Below are 18,511 nucleotides of genomic sequence, written 5' to 3' on the forward strand. Positions count from 1 at the left end.
AAAAAAAAAAAAAAAAGAATGCAAGACATGTAACAATTTATAACCTAACCAGATCATTTAAGTGAAATAAGTGAAATGCCTTTGTACTTGAGACAGAGAAATGTTTATTCATACTTTGTCTTCCTGCTTAGAGACAGTCAATACATTTTCAAAAGATCAGTCATTGTTATGACATTATTTTTTCAGTAATATTTTTTAGACTTGAATTAATGAGTACTTTTATTGAAGAACAGTTGACACACAATGCTACATTAATTTCAGGTGTACAATGCAGTGATTGCACAGGTGTATACATTCTGTTATTCTTACCACAATGCAACCCTATTATAATACTGTAAACTGTATTACCTATGCTGTACCTTTTATCCCCGTGATTTATTCATTCCATAACTGGAAACCTGTATCTGACACTCTCTATCACTTATTTTGCCCCCTCCCACCATATGACAGGATTCTCATGATATGCTTATAGCGTCATACAATTCATATCCTTTATTAAAATATGTTAGAGTAAAATACAGGAGTTATTAAGTAATTAAAATTATGGAGATTCCAATATTCTTTTCTTAATGAACAAAAGTCTAGTGAAGGAAAGTACTTAGACATATGTGCAAACTTTTAACTTAGTTTTTTAATAGTTTGCTTCAATAATATAAGTTCACTTGAATATAATATCCTACCATACAATTCAATTTCCCCTTACAGATAGTTTTTAACTGATTAGATATCTAGAGGAAGTATGTTTATAAAAATATCTACTTGGAAAATTATTTAACTATCATGAGTTCAAATTGTCTAAATAAAATGTGTTTACTTCAATATCTGAAATGTAGAATGAACAAAAGACCCAATTTCACAAATTAATCTAAAATCATCTTCAAGTATCCATACTTTAGCCTTTTCCTTAATCTCTAGGAAAGCAGAGGCCATTAAAATGATGGCCCAAGAAAATGGCTTCTAGGCCTATTTACTAAATGAAAATGATGATCAGAAGCAAAGACGGTAATTTACCAAGAATCCTGTGGTTGCTTATTAAGAAAGAAATCGCTCATACTTGGGATGCTGGGTGGCTCAGCAGTGGAGTGTCTGCTTTTGGCTCAAGGCGTGAACCCGGAGTCCCAGGATGGGGTCCCACATCAGGCTCCCTGCATGGAGGCTGCTTCTCTCTCTGCCTACGTCTCTGCTTCTCTCTCTGTGTCTCTCGTGAATAAATAAATAAAATCTTAAAAAAAACAAAAAACAAAAACAAAAAAAACCCGCTCATACTGAAATAGGTAGGCAACGAGATAGGGTTTTCAGAAGTAACATGGTTTACTAATAACTTCTAGCAAAAAAAAAAAACAAATTAAACCACTAAATGCTCAAGCCATACATATCCACATCAGTAGGTAATGTGATATGTTTATATTGTAAGAATTCTCCTCCAATTCAAGGCACTTCTCAGAGGAGTTCATAATTTCATTTGAGCAGGGATATGCAACACAAGGTCAAAATTCTTTATTAACACAATAAAAATTAATAAATACTGTGTAGTCAGCAATTATTACTAATAATAGATCTATTTAGTTACTGCCAAGGACTCTTTCAATTAGGTTTCTCAGTTCTCAATAACAGCAATTATTTTATGAAGTTAGCTGGGTTAGAAAGCTGTCACTGGGGATTCAAGTGGATCTGCATATGCAATTTATTTTATTTATATAATTTGATATAGTCTATATAAAATACCTATCATAGCACTGGGGAAATAGATTTAAATAAATATTAATTTCTTGCTGTATCCTTTCCAGAAAAAAAAGGAAAGGAAAAAAAGTAAAATAAAACTCTCTAGGAAGAGTTCCATATTTGGTTTATTGTTATGGTATATGCACAGGAAATTGAAGAAATTTTAAAACTCAACTGGACAAATTTAAATGAATGCCTATTTATTTTCTGTAAACTTAAATGAAGCAATATTTCAACACAATTAAGTCACCCTCTGACCTAGAAAACAAAATATTTATACAAAGTAGTTATTGGCTTGCATGCCAAAGATATATTTTCTTGGGCAATATAAAATAAATATATGTATATACCAGGTAATATTTCAACTTAAATGAATACCCCTTTAAGTCTAAAACTCTGAAAGTACTTTGGCAGAAATTATGCAAAATATGAATAATATGATTTTTTTCCAAACAGGTTTAGATTATATCTGGTCCAAAATTTTAAAAGATGATTTGGATTTGATGAAAACATTAGCTTTCACATTTGGTATGTAAATCGGAAATTGCCTACGGTTTAGATAAAGTTTGGAAATGAAACTTATAAATCTACTGATATTTTACAAGGAAATACCTAAGTAAATGTTATGTGTATAAAAACCACATGTTCTAAAGAGAAATAATGTGGAGAGGTCCTTTTGAAATAAAAATGGCTGATTATTGGTAGAGAAGAGATGTGTATGAAGAAGAAAAGGCTCTGTGCTTCAGTTACTCCCTTTGTATACCATAGATCTTGCCCACCACCCTGTCAAGTATTTAAGACACATATGAAAATTGTACATCTGGGGCTGATATTTAAAAGTTATTCTACTATAATTTACCATTACAACCATGGACTCATGGAGGAAGAAAAAAGAGACAAAAATTGGATCTCAAATTTATATAAGAATTCAGAGTTTACAAAGTACTTTCACAGATATTAACTTATTTTAATCTTCACAGAAGTTGAGAAGGACAAATATGCAAAGGGATATTACTAATATCCTTGAGCTGCAAATCTTGTAAGTTAATCTGAACATCATAACTACTTAACGAATGCACACTACTTTCCTTGCCTAATTTGCAGATCATCACTCAAAAAGATCTGAATGAACATTTTGTGAGAGGGAAGAGGGGGTTACATCATTCACCTAAATGTACAGAGAAAGCTGGTTTTCAAACAGCGGATCTCATTACTACCTTCCTCAGTGTATATTATTTTAAGAATGGTAGGATTAAAAATCCTACCATTATTAGAAAATTATTAGAAATCTCTCTTTTTAGAAACATTGCAGGAAATACTCTCAAAGCAGAGAAAATATCAAATCATTTTGCTTTGTTTTATATTTAAAAAATTTCATTGATACATAGTACATGTCAACTGTCAGCAGGTGAGAGAAGCACAAGGTCAAGGTAGCTATCTGGAATGCTATATTTGGCTATGTCACAATGATGGATGTAGGCTGATTTTGTGCTTCTCTTTTGTTGGTAGGTGAAGGTCTATAGCTAATCCTTCAAGAATTATACCAGTTAATTCATATTGCAACAATGCCTATGAATGAGCTAGACATTATCTATCTAGCATAGATATGCATGTATGGTGGCATAGGAGGCAGAGATATAATTGAGATTGCAGAAGAAATTACATAGATGTCATTAAATTTCACAACACAAAAGAAGATTTAGAAATAGAAAATGGTTAAATATGCATGGTGTCCAATCTTGGGGATAAACACAAACTTTCTATTTTGTAGTGAGTATATCCTTGTTCTCTGGCCAATTTTATTTCCCTGGCTCATCCTATACATCCTAACCAAAGAAATACTGCTGGAGAATCAAATCAGTGAAGTGTCTAGCAACCATTTATTTACAAAGTCAATTGCTAATTCTTAAATGGTCCAGAAAGGAAGCAGAAATACTAACCACATTCCGTATATTCTGTTTATATACCAGCACCCATATTTTTATCTGCCTCCAAACTTTTCTCTTGCTTTTTCTGGAAACCCCTAAAAGACTTCTCACATATAATCCAAAAGCCAATCACTTTAGGCTTTCCTGCCTTCCTTTCTTATTCTAGCTTCCTTCAAAGAAACAGTCAGTTCCCTTAAGGTTGTGTATAGTATCAGGAAGTTTTATTTGAATCAGAATTATATAACTAAACTGTGTGAAGCAACTACCAATGTACAAAATTTGCAATGGAGTATGTCTAAAAGGGAATAAAATTCCCACTGGCAGTGTAATACTAGAGATTCTATATATTTTTCTTCAGTCTTGTAATTTCAGACACTGAAGGAATTTTTTTTATTCTCTTCATATACCACAAATACATCTAGATAAGTAACTTCTCATGAAGACCCCACTGGCGTCTTCCTATTCATAACTCTATAAACCTGTTTGTAGTGTTCTTCTACCTGGTAACAGAAAACATTTCAATTGTGGCGTCCAAAGCTTTAAAAAAAAAAAAAAAAAGCTTAATCTAGGGAATAAAACCATTCTCTCTAAGCTTAAGGAAGAATTGATGCTTGATCTCTCCTAGGCAAAAATAACTTCTTAAGGCACTTCTGTTGTTAGGTTTCACTGTTTGTCAGTCACCATGCTAATCAACTTGCACACATTATGTTTTTTAAAATGCACAATCCCCTGCAGGTTGAGAATATTCTTATTATTTTCTTTCTACAAAAGATTAGAATGGAGATTAGAAATCTTAAACAGCTTGCCCTATAGTAAGCAATCATCCAGTAACACAGCTACATTCTGAATCCATGCAATCCAAAGCCCTTTTTTTGTTGTAACATCCAATATCTCTGGAAATGGTCACTCATGACCAAGTGTGCCTGACTGAAATGGTGAGTGGGACTGAAATTCAGGCCCTATTCCTCTTGCAACTGCTTCTGGCGTGGTATATGAGCCACATCTGTTCAATAAAGGGGACTTTTCCCCCAATTCACACACAAGTACTGTCAGGCTGCTGAGTTTCCTGATAAGATGTCACTTCCACTAATCTAAAAAGTATCCCTGCTTTCCTACTTTGTCCATTGTGAGTACAGAAACTGAAACTACAATTTATCCTTGGTACTCAACCAGATTTGCCATGCTATATTGTTGTCTGTAAGTATTATCAACTCAGGACTTCATAAAATACGGGATTGATTAAATCTCTAGAATGAGAACTTACATATATTTTATTAAATATTTAACTCAGGAATAATGAATATACAATAAGTTGCAAACAAACATATTCATTCTGTCCTAAAGCTATACATTCCCTAAAAACTTAACAGCTCCAAATATCTTAAAGCCTTGTGTTCTTTTATAGGACCATTGGTTGGGATGTGCGCACAGAGGGGGAACAGATGGATGAACTGACCCAGTGGCTCTCAGGCTGAGACAGCTGAATGTTCAATGGCGTACTTATAGACCACATTAACTTCTTGGCAAGTGCTGTTGCTGCACATGTGGGTGGTCCATTGCTGAATATAAATGTGCTGAATATCATTTAGGCAGGGAGCAAGAGGTGTTCAAGTGAGTTGGAGAGAAGCCCAGAAGGTATGCTGTTTATCTTCTAGGAACATTTATTTTCTCCCAAACATAAAACTTGAATTAATAAAATGGATTTAGATGTCAATAAAGGAAACTAGTTATTGAAACTGAATCACTGTGATTCTCTAAGAATAACTAAAAGATCTCTGAATAAGACTCCTAGCATAAGAAAAAGATTAGAGCACAAATAACTGTTTTTATCATATTGCTAAGAAGCACTGGTCTGGATCTGACTGCAAACCGGCTCTCTGCCAGCAGCCAGATTCTGAGGCTTCTAGTAACTGTCATATTGAAGTTCTTTTGGAATAGGTAAAGTTCATTAGAATGATGAAAGAAGGGGATTTCTTAAGTTATGCTACTTAACCAATATAAGATTGTAAGACTTTGGTTATATCCTCTGGTCTAAAACCTGAAAAGAATTTATAGAAATAAAACCTCTATTGACTTTTTCAATTTCAGGCTCCGTCACAAAATCTCCCTTGAGAAAAGACGATGGATAAGATTGTGAGCCATCATCTGTGAGCCTCTCTCCTGACCACTTTAAGTCTGGTTTTTGGCATGCCTTTGGAACAAGTTTTGCACTGTTCTCATCCATTAATCATCCCTTCAGGGTGATAAACAGAGGCCAGGTGCTTAAACAGACACTTGGAAGTTTGGGAGTTGGCTTTGGTTCCACTGAACTAAAAACCTCTTTGATTCTTTTAAAGATTGGTTTTATTACCACCCAATAGCTCCTAAAGAATTAAACTGTACTAAGTGCTAAACAGATCCTTTCTTAAAGGCTATTATTTTCTTAGTGATAAAAATACTAAACATATAACACTCATATATATAGGTGTGCATTTCTACATTTGGGTTTCTTTGTTTGATTCTTCTCTGGTTGTCAATGAATATTATGAGAACTCTTTTCTCTCAGGGGAAACTATTTGTGATTTCAGACTGTTTCTCATCTTCTACAAACTGGATCTAATGCCTGCCCAAAATATCAGGAAGCTGTGAGAAATAGCTTTGGAATCCAATGAGTTACCTTGCTAGGCTATCTCTGTCTTCTCTTCATTCTATTTAGCAGTTAAAGTCTTGCTTATAATATAGTAATCCTCCAAAAACCTCAAAACCTGATTCATAGCTCTCTCATTTAACTCCTATGTATGACCTTCATTATCAACATATTAGGTGGTCTATAGCCTTAATTCAACAGTTAAGAGATATCATTAGGAAAAGATGCCAATGGTTATCATGGGGAGGGGAAAGCTGTGAAGATAACCAGTTTAGTGTCTCTATCTAAAGAAGTAATTTAGAGGTTGGTGGAGGAAAAAGGAACAAAGGATTCTTGAAAAACAATAATTTTTTAGATTATCTTAAATATATTAACAAAATATGGATTAGGAAAATTATATACATGTTAACATTAAATAGAACAAGCACCTTCATATTATAAAATAACTCCTATTTGCAACCCTACCTTAGTTGGCAAATATAATTTATTTGATAATATTTAATTGAGGTATAATTTAGATACAATAAAATGCACATATTTTAAGTGCAGATTTTGATGAATTTGAAAAAATATGTACTAATGGGTAATCATCATCCCAATCAAGATAAAGATTTCCATCACTGCAGAAGGTTACTTCCTGCCCCTTTGTAATCAATCAGTTCCATTCAGTCCCAGCCAAATAACAATCTAGTTTCTCTTACTAAAGGTTAGTTTTGCCTATTCAGGGAATTTGTATAGATGGAATAATAAATAATACACTTTTTGTGTCACGTTCTGACACAAGATATATTGGGTGAGTTTTTGAAATCTATCCAACCATATATTGTGTTTACCAGTAATTTTTCCATTTTTCCATTTTTATGATTGAGTATAATTCCATCTCATGAGTGGATTGCAAGTTGTTTATTCATTTGTTTATTGATGGATATTTGAATTGCTTTTAATTGGAGGCTATTACAAATAAATTATTTTTATACAGGCATATGCCTTCATTTCTGTTGGACAGTCATCTAGGAATTTAATTGCCAGATTACTTGGTAAATTTATGTTAAAATTTGAGAGGCAGATGAATTATTTTCCAAAAAGTAATGTATTTTACATTCCTAGGAGCAGTGTGTGATAATTTCAGTTACTCTACAACCTCGTCAACACTTGGTATTGTCAGTCTTTTTAACTTTAGCCATTATAATGTGAATGTAGTGTTATCTCATTGTGATTTAAATGTCATTTTCCTGGTAACTAATGATAGCATCCGGTTTTTACACAATTATTGGTCAATCATATGCTCTTTTATGTAGTCAAATTTTTTGTCAATTTTTAATTGGACTATTTGTCTTATTATTGAATTTTAAGAATTACTTATATACTTCAAATACAAACCTTTTGTCATACATTTTATTCTAAACTGTGTCTTTACTTTTTATTTTTTAGTGATGTTTTCTGAGGATCAGAAATTTTTATTTTTATTTTTATTTTTTTTATTTATTTATTTTTTTATTTATTTATGATAGTCACAGAGAGAGAGAGGCAGAGACACAGGCAGAGGGAGAAGCAGGCTCCATGCACCGGGAGCCCGATGTGGGATTCGATCCCGGGTCTCCAGGATCGCGCCCTAGGCCAAAGGCAGGCGCTAAACCGCTGCGCCACCCAGGGATCCCCAAATTTTTATTTTTTAATTATTTTTTTAAAGATTTTTATTTATTTATTCATGAGAGACACAGAAATAGAGGCAAAGACATAGGCAGAGGGAGAAGCTCCCTGCAGGGAGCCTGATGCAAGACTAGATCCCAGGACCCCGGGATTATGACATAAGCCAAAGGCAGATGCTCAACCACTGAGCCACCCAGGTGCCCCAAGGAGCAAAAAGGTTTAATGATCTCTGATGTATTATTCTTTAATGACTTATGTTTTTATTTGTTTACTTTCTATGAAATCCTTGCCTAGTCCAGATTTGTATAGATTTTCTTCTATGTTTTCTTCTAGAAGTTTATAGTTTCAGTTTCCTATATTTACATCTGTAGTCTCTCTTAATCTTGTGAACAGTGTAAGGTGTTATTTATGATTTATTTTTTCCATATGGAAATTCAGTTCTAGCACCATTTATTCAGAAAACTATTGTTTCTTGCAATGGATTATGCCGGTGACTTTGAAAAACTCAGTTGACTTTACATGTATCATATATATAACCACAGAGGTCTATTTCATCATTCTCTATTTGTCTGATTGATCCTTTCTTGTGTTTATACAAAAACCACACTATCTTTCTTACTGTGGTTTTACAGTAAGCCTTGAAATCAGGTAGTGCGAGGTCTCAACTTTATTCTTTTTCCCCAACAGAGATGTAACATATTGTTGGACCTTAGTTTTCCAAATAAAAACTAGAGTAAGATTTTCATTTTCTATTAAAAAAAAAATAAAATGCTGAGAATTTTGTTGGGTTTGCATTAAATATATAGATCAATTTAGAGAGAATAAGGTCAAAACAATATTGAATCTTCCAACCCATGAATGTAGTATATTTCTAAAAATTTCTAAAAATTTGTGAAGTGTATATATTCTGCATGTTTTATTAAATTTATTTATATTTTGATGTCATCAGAAATGGTGTCTTTGACATTTCAATTTCCAATTTTTATGTCTTATACTGAAATGACTGATTTTACATATTGCATTTTAAACAGAAATATGATTGATTTTGTATCCTATAATATTGGTAAATTATCCTGCTAATTCGAGTAGGATTGTCTATTTTTTTTTAAGATTTTATTTATTTATTCATAGAGATGCAGAGAGAGAGAGAGAGGCAGAGACACAGGCAGAGAGAGAAGCAGGCTCCATGCAGAGAGCCCAACGCGGGACTCGATCCAAGGACTTCAGGATCACGCCCTGGGCTGCAGGCGGCGCTAAACCGCTGCGCCACCGGGGCTGCCCCAGATTGTCTATTTTAAAAAAAAGTATGATCTGGGAATAGAATTATTTTTACTTCTTACTTTCTGTTTTTTATGCATTTTATTTACTTTTCTTGTGTTAATGCAGTGGTAGGGGCCTGCAGGATAATATTTGTGGAGAATAAGAGTGAGTACTTTTTAAAGATTTTATTTATTTATTATTAAAATGTACTTGAATAAAATATCACAGGAAAAGAGCAATATGTGAACAATAAAAATATTGATGGAAGAAAATAAAAAGTAGGATAGTAATCTTTTATCCAATTATACCAATAATTTCATTAAAAGTAAATCAATTTAATGCACCACTAAGTTATCAGAAATCATGGGACTGAATTAAATAAAGGAGTTTTTAAAGACATGGTTAACATATGGTTAACCATACGATACTGCTTACATTAGAAATTAAAGAAAATTAGTATAAAGAAAAAAGCTGACAAATATTCTATAACATATAAACCACAAAAAGTGGCCAAAAACTTTAAATTATGATTTAAGTAATATGTTTGATTTAACTTGCATAAAAATTCACATATGAAATTTAAATGTTTTCTTCTCTTCCTATGACTTTATTCACTCCCTCCCTCATCCATTCATTCAACACATGTTCATTAATAGTGTATGCTGTGCCAAGAACTCCTACAGGTGCTGGGTTAGGAGTTATATTTATACTTTTGCTCCTGTTCTCCCACCTTTTAAAATTTCACATTATATTTGTGTTTGTTATTGCTGCTTTTTGGGAAGGCTTCTAAACCAGATATTCCAGCTAACCTACTCAATCTTTGGCTATTTCTACTCTGTATATTTAAGCTAGTCATTTACATTTACTATTTATTTTAGCAATTACATTTTTTCATATCCACTATTACCAAGTGGTTTTTCTTCACTGCTAGTTACCTTTCTTCTATTTCTTACATCATCCCTTTCTTTGAAAATGTTGTTTTGTGGTATTTAAAATAGTATTGTTTCTATTACTCCTATCTATTATGAAATTGATTATTTTGTTTTCTTTCTCTCATAATAATTTTGTTTCTGATCATGCACATTTTTCCTGGAAGACCCCTAACTTCCTTGTCTGATAATGTCTTTAAGGGTGAGATAGCCTAGTTGCTTGTTTGTGCTCCTCTAGGGAAAGGAAAAGGGTGCTTTAGGACAGAAAGATTCTGGTTTCAGCATCAGTCCCATAATTCTCCATCTTCCCATCCTGGTCTTCTTCAGGGATTTTCTTCCTCCAGTATCCCCAGTTTCTAATACCTCAATTCCAGGTACTATCTTTGGGGAGTTGTCTGTTGAAGAGGTGGAGGGGAAAGAAGAGAAGAAATGCAGGAGCCAGGCATATTGGCTGACTTCACCACTTTATACTATATACCCTAGCCAGGCTCTAGTTCTCTTTCTCAATTTTTCCTCTAGTGTTGCAAGTCAGAGTCTGCTTTCTTGCCCTCTGGTAATGTCAGGTATTAATCCATCTAGAATAATATACAAAGAAAAAAAAACTCACCTATAATACAAAGTCCTCTCTCAGATTAGCTCCAAAATGTCACTGTCTTCTACACCAGCTTGATTGTTTCATCACACATCTGTCTCTTGACCAGAGCTCAGGTGTGTATTGATTACTGACAATATTTCTGCCATCAGTCATCTTTCCTCCCCCAGTTTTTTAAGTGGCATTTTCATTATTGTGTTACAGAGACAGAAAGGGTTAGCTTACTTATGGCTAACTTTGAAAATCTGTCCATCTCAAAAATTTGTTTGTACTATTTTGCTTTTAAAACGCTTTTGCATTCAACAGCTTACTTGTAATCTAAAATTATGTTTTATGGGAAGCAGTTCTTTGTTCTACAGATAAAGAGGCCATGACCAGAAAGAATTCAATGGCCTAAACAAAGTTGAATGATAGACATTGTTAACGTCTTTCAGGCAACCAAGACCTATCTTTATATAGTTATCAAGAAGGAAAGACAGCTACATTCACAAAACATTATCCAGAAAGTTCCATGCAGACCATGAAAGTTTGCTTGCTTTGCTCCTTGCTATAATTTGATACTGTGATTTCTGACATGGTGTGGCACTTATGATTGTGACAGGCTATATTAAGTCTGCATGCACCGCCATAACAAAATAGCATAACCTGGAAAGCTTAACTAGTCATTTATTTTCTCACAGTTCTGGAGGATAGAAGTCCAAAATCAGGGCACCAGCATAGCCAGTTTCTGGTGACTGCTCTCTTCCTAACTTGTGGATGGCCATCTTCTTGATATGTTTTCACGTGGCATGAAACAGGAAGAGAGCAATGTCTCTGGAATCTCTTGTCATGAGGGTACTAATACCATTATGAGGACTCCACTCTTGTGGCCTCATCTAAACCTACTCATCTCCCAAGGTCCCCATCTCTAAATACCATCACATTGGGGCAGTGTTTGTGTTGGAGGAGAGAGACTGCAACTTAACACATTTTTGAGGGAAACAGTTCAGTCTATAGCACAAATCATCCCTAGTTTGAGTCTTATATTCTGCGTCTAGTTGCATGTAGATATTTACTTCTTTCTTTTTCTGGTTCCAAAATGTGGTCAACTTTATGTGGGTCCATCTCTTAGCTATGCGTCCCTCCCTCTTCCCAGGGCCAAATTTTATGATTTTGATATTTAACTCTTTCAAATCTATTTTAATTTTACTTAATTCAGTTACTTTCCATCCTTATAAAATTATTTATACCCTTAAAAAAACAAACCTAACTTGAACTTTCTCTCTCTTTGCTCTATTAGACCAGATAGTATGTTATAATGAATAACAGTGGGTAATTCAGAAATTAGTGTATCAGATGAGAATCCTGACTTTCTCAGCTTCTCTACATTTTCAACTATCTCTAATTAATGAAATATAAGGGCATGAAATCTATCTTAAATTGCTCTTTTATGTTGCAATGTTTTATTTTTGGGTCCATAATAGGCTTCTGATGCTCACACTGCTTTGAAACTTTCATTGGAGGAATCAAATCATTTTATAATGAGGAAAATGAGTAATGAGAGAATTTAAGGAACCATCAAACTTCTACATCAAATTAACTACAACAAATTTTTAACTGAAAATTTTAAGATATAATGTGAAATATGGATTACTCATAAAATGTTAACTACAGGGAAAAAATAAAATTTGTCTAAAATATTGTGTACATCAGGGATCCCTGGCTGGCGCAGCGGTTTAGCGCCTGCCTTTGGCCCAGGGTGCGATCCTGGAGACCCGAGATCGAATCCCACATCAGGCTCCCGGTGCATGGAGCCTGCTTCTCCCTCTGCCTATGTCTCTGCCTCTCTCTCTCTCTCTGTGACTATCATAAATAAATAAAAATTAAAAAAAAACTTAAAAAAATAAAAATAAAATATTGTGTACATTAGATAAGATTAAAGTAAATATTTTGGTACTTTTTTTCTAAGTGATAGCATTAATTTCCTTAATCAATATTTACATTTTTATTTCTACTTTTTCAGATTCAGCATGAACTCACCTACATTTTATCTAGTTTAATTATTAAAAAATTCCCTTAGGACTATTAGTAAAAGAGTCACTGAAGTGTGTCAAAAGAGCTTGAATTTACAATCAGAAGACACACATTTAGTTTTTGGCTCCCTGAGCCTTTGTCAGTCAAGTCTGTCAATGGAAGATGATACCACCTCCTCCTCACAATTCGCAGGATTGCTTGAGATAAAAAAGATGTAAGTGGAATCAATTTATACACTATAGAATGCTATATATCAAGAGATGTTAGAATGTATGGTGCATTTTCTGCTCTATATTTAAAAAAATAACTATAATTTATAATCTGGCTGAACCATTGGCATCTACTAGTTTATCTATTATGATAAATAAAGTTCTAATAAATTTAGGAGAACTTTTCCCTGAAAAAATATTTGATTTTATAAGCAGTTTTCTTGTCTTTTAGAATTTTTACAGAAATTTCTTAAAAATATTATTTATTTAAGAGAGAAATAAAGTGTGTGTGTGTGTGTGTGTGTGCGTGCGTGCACATGGGTGCACACAGGTGTGGGGGGAAGTGACAGAGGGAGGTAGAGGGAGAGAATCTCAAGCAGAGTAGCACCAGAGGCAGGGCTCCATATCAAGACCCTGAGATCATGATCTGAGCTGAAACCAATAGCCTGACACTTAACCAATAGTCTGACACTTAGCCACTCAGGCACCCCAAGTTATCACAGGAAATTGTACTAGATATTTTCCCATTATTTCATTTGCTCTTACTTCTGATAGTTGTTAATGCTTTGTCTATAATCTTATGTTGCTCATTTTTAGATATTCACAAGAAATTAAGTATCTGGCTGAATAGAACAAACATATGGATTGCCAAAGAATAAAACTTTTTTTAAGATTTTATTTATTTATTCATGAAAGACACAGAGAGAGAGGAACAGACACAGGCAGAGGGAGAAGCAGGCTCCATGCAGGAAGCCTGACATGGGACTTGCTCTCGGATCCCGGAGAAATGCCCTGAGCCAAAGGTAGACTCCCAACCACTGAGCCACCCAGGCATCCCATAAAACATATTTTCTACCTAATAGTATATAATTCAATTTGACATTAGAAAACAAGAATAAAATATTTTGATATCAAAATATTTTGAGTCAAATCTGACTTGGTTGTTATTTCTTCCTCTTCATTCTTCAAAACCAAACAATGCTAGAGTCTTCCAACAATATTTTCTCCTGTCTTGGGCAATGTTACCGCTCCTAGTCAACCTGGATTTCTTTGCATTCACTGAGTGATAACATGTACTCCAAATTTCATAAAATTGTCTCTTCTTTGCCTTACTTGTTCTCTAGAATCTAATTTTAGTTCTATGTCTAATCTGCTATTGCTGAACAAAGTGAAAATAGTAGTTCTAATATGTAAATCTGAATATTGTACTATATTAAAAGGAAAATTGTGCACAATCTTAGCACAAACATTTCCAAACTAGAGGCAAAAGTAACAATTACAGGAGAGGTTTTGCTTGATAAAACCCTCTTTGCCATGTTTATTGAAAAAGATTAATTTGAAGGATCTCTTTAAATATTGCCATAGATAAAGTAGTTACTAAGCTGTTTTTTAAAAAAGTACTCTTTGTGGGAGAAAGTGCTGATATTTATGGCAGAGAGAGACCCTAAGCAGACTTGCAGTGATTACTATATCTGGTTTTCATATCTTTGTGTGTAATTCTTTCTTACTGAAAGTGGAAAGAAACGGTGATGGGGTGTCACTTCAGTAATTATGTTATAATATAAAATATTCCATCTGAGATGCCCAGAGCTAGAGATTCTTCTTGCTGACTTGATCAAATAAATATCCATGTTTGGGACAGCCCACATGAGAAAGAATTACAGGAGGTCGCCAGAACATGTAGGCATCTTCAAGAACATGAAAGTGGCTTCAGCCAATAATGAGTAAAAACACTTGGGCCCTCTATTATTTAACCAAAGGAAATTAATTATTTCGATGACCTTAATAATTTTGGACATGATTCAATTTCCTATCTGAAGATGAGTTTCCAGATAAGAACATTCCGGCCAACTCTTTGCAGCCTTGTGAGACTCAGAACAGAGGTTTAGCTAAGCCATGCCTGGACTCCTGACACACAGAAGTTGTGAGATTATAAATGTGCACTGTTTCGAGATGCTCAGTTTGTAGTAATGGGTTATGCGGCAGTAAGTAACACAGTATCCTCAACTCCATTGCTCATCAATAAAAATATCTTGTGAGGTCTCTGATTAAACCTATTCTTGTCTTTTCAAATTATTCTAAGACTTGAGTGGCCATGCCTCCTGAAAAGTTGACTATCAGTAATGGTATTAAGTTATACAGGGAAAAAAACCCTAGATTTTCCTTGTAGATTTCCATTTAATTGCATTGCAAAATTTTCAATAAGGCAATTTAAAATATATATGAACAAGTGTGATATAATCTCAGAATAAAATCTATACCCCATAGCCTTTATTGCAGACATACCAATAGGAATGTCTCTAATGAGATTCAAACAGAAAAAAATTCTAAAACTACTACTTTTTAAGGAAGTTTACTTAAAAAAAGATAATTCACTGAAATGTAGAAGTAATAGCTGTGACTTCAGTAGCCATTAGGGCTATAAGATGTGCCATGTATTGATGACGACTGAGCAATAAGATGGAAGAAACCTGAATCCCTAAAGATTTTGTGGAAGGGCCATTATGTTAGTTTCTGTGATGATTCTTCAAGACTCAACCTGAGTGTAATAATTTTGTCTTGTTCAAACCACAGTTACTTGCAGTTTTACTGATAATTTTCAGATACTTGAAAAATAATAACATAATTTGTAAATTATGAAATAATATAGTATTACAACCTACACAAATCTAGTTGGCTATGGAGCAAAGGTGAAAATGACCCAAGTAAATGCACACACAAGGATCACCATAACCCTAGTAGAGGAACACACAAAGAGCTAGTTTTTTTTTTTTTTCAAAGGGCTAGTTTTTAAGAATAAAGTAATATGTGAACAAAGGCAGAGAGTATTGAAAATGTGTAATGATTAAGTGGGAGGTAGCACGATCTAATTTGACTAGAGTTTGGAGTAACTGGTAGTAATGAAGGAGAGATGATTCTATATATTCTAATTGGGATATTAATGAAAGATTTGAAAATCTATAGCAATGAATTTATATATCACCTATAGGCCATGAAGAACATCAACGTGTTCCACTGAGAAGAGTAAGATACATTTACTAGGAAAATAAAGTCCCACAGTATGGAAAATGGACTGAAAGGGAAAGAGGCTGAAAATTCAGATATCAGATAAAAGTTTAGTATAGTATTCTGGATAAGATAATATAAAGCTTTACAGGTAAAATAGGGATAAAATAAAATGATAGATTCAAAACTCCAAACAAAGATAAAACCGACAAGACTTGGAAACTGACATGATGGTGAAAGATTTCTGGGAGACAGTATTTATGGTTCTATTTCTGGTGTCTATACTAGTACTGGGCAAGTAGTAGTTACACAATAAATAATTGCTAAATATTTTCCAGATTGCAAAACTGTCATCAGTAAAGAGACAATACATGTAGGTTGTTTTATTTTCAATTATAATTTGTAGTTATGTAATACAAATTCTTATAGAGTATATACACTGTTAGCTGTTAAAGAAGACACCATTCCTTTAATAAGTTTCATTTTAAAGAATCTCAAATTATCTGTTGATCAAATTCTTAAATGGTTTTTAAGTCTAAATTTTATATAACTATATATATTCTTGTAAAAATTCTGTATAGAAAACCACACACACAAAAAGAAAACCACGATTAATGGTTTGGATTCCTACTATTGTTCACAATGCTCACTTAAACCACAAAACTAACCAATCAACCAACAAAAAACTATGCTTATCTTTAGCATAACAATGTTAGTAAATAGAATAAATGAAAATACATGGTATTTTTTGGTATTATAGTTAATATTTTCTATGTGGACAGTGCACTACAAGCTAGATGTTACTGTTCCCAAAATATCTGCACTTACTTTCTTCTTTTCCTTTATAGGAGAATATTCTCACACTCTGATTTCTCAGTAAACACAATCCCACTCAACTACCTCCATACTCCCACACACATCAAATACACATGATAAAACTGGGAAAAGGAAGTGTGAATTTTTTAGTTTTCCTGGGAGTTAAAGTAAATATAAATGTGAGGGCTGTCATTGCCTTTTAGCTCAACTTTGTATATTTTGATGCATAGTGAGATCAAGTTCACTTTCGGGTGACTGTATAACATTCATGAGTAGTGGAAGAGTGATCTTGAATTTGGTAAAATATTCATAATAATAAAAATTTAAAGTGTTCATAATTTGTCAGGAAGTAAATAGAATTGTCTTCAAATATCTGTTTTGTGTATAAAGAATATATGCATAAAGGATATATGTCTTCTTTATATATCCTATTCCTTAGTTCCCTTCAGTATAGCTTCAAAAGGTTTTGAATTATGGGCAATTCATAAAGATTACTAATTGTGATGTGTTTTAGTAGATGAAATAAATACTTTTTTGAAGTTCCTTCCAGACCTCGGATTCTATGGAATCTGATTTCTTTATACAATTGATCCTTGAACAACAGAGATTTGAACTTTGTGAGTTCACTTTCATGTGGAGGTTTTTTGTTTTTTTTAACAGCACAGTACTATAAATGTATTTTCTCTTTCTTATGATTCTCTTAAGAATATTTTCTTTTCTCTAGCTTACTTTATTATCAAAATACAGTATATAGAACATCTCTACCTTAAATTATTGTAAAAATAAAGTATACAATACATATAACATACAAAATATGTGTTAATAGACTGTTATCAGTAAGGCTTCTCGTCAACAGTAGGCTATTAGTAAAATTTTGGGGGAGTCAAAAACTATATGCAAATTTGACTAAACCACTATATGAGAGTGGTTACACTTCTGTGCTGTTCAAGGGTCAAATGTATATCTTCCTGGATCATACAATACTTGGAATTCAATTATTTCCTTTTTTCTTCAAAACTATATTAGATTGTATGTGGAAATCTTGAAACAATGAAGCTGGCCTGAAGATAGAAAAAGCACACTGGAAACAAATCAATTCATGGGGATATTTTCTCTCCCTTTGTGGGCCACCCATAACAGATTTATTCCTTTCTGGAGCTATCAAAATCTACTTACTACACCCCATGGATCTTGAATGGGAAAATGTTTTCTTCTGGGAAAAGTGTTTCTTCTGGTCTCAGCTTGTTTTCTAGTTCAGAAAATGGGATTTGGGTCAAGTAATAGAGAACAAATGAAAATATTACAGAGGCAGCATGGTCTGAACTAGCCTAAAGTTAAAAAACAATGTCAACAACAAAAATTAGAAGTGTTTAAGTCCCAAAACTTTGAAGAAAAGGATGCAATTAATCTTATGGAGTGTTTTTGTTTTGGGGGCCTAATTAAAAAAAAAAAAAAAGATGACCTCTTTCTAACAATAAGTAGGAAACAACTACCTTTGAAAGATTCTTATTGCTTTGGGACAATAATAGGTAATCAAAAAGTGAAAGTACATCATACCATTTAAATTACTCCATAGAATAGTACACTACATTCTTCTTTCCCTTGTAAATATTCTTAGGGATAAAAATTAGCAGAGAGATCTCCATATAAGTAGTATTGTCCTATGACTTCTGGTTTTGTTTGAATAGTTCACTTTAGGAATCAAAGTAGAAATCTTTAAGTACACCTGAATGTTGATAAAATGGATTGCAAAACCAAGA

The 18,511-nt window shown here is 33.4% G+C and overlaps 1 protein-coding gene across 3 annotated transcripts in view; it reads right to left on the reverse strand.

Annotated features, from left to right (window-relative positions):
• MDGA2 (MAM domain containing glycosylphosphatidylinositol anchor 2) overlaps positions 1-18,511 on the reverse strand; it is a 791,718-nt gene that overhangs the window by 100,778 nt on the left and 672,429 nt on the right. The window lies entirely within an intron of this gene.

The sequence above is a fragment of the Canis lupus genome, chromosome 8 (genome assembly GCF_003254725.2).
Source record: "Canis lupus dingo isolate Sandy chromosome 8, ASM325472v2, whole genome shotgun sequence".
Taxonomy (NCBI): Eukaryota; Metazoa; Chordata; class Mammalia; order Carnivora; family Canidae; genus Canis; species Canis lupus.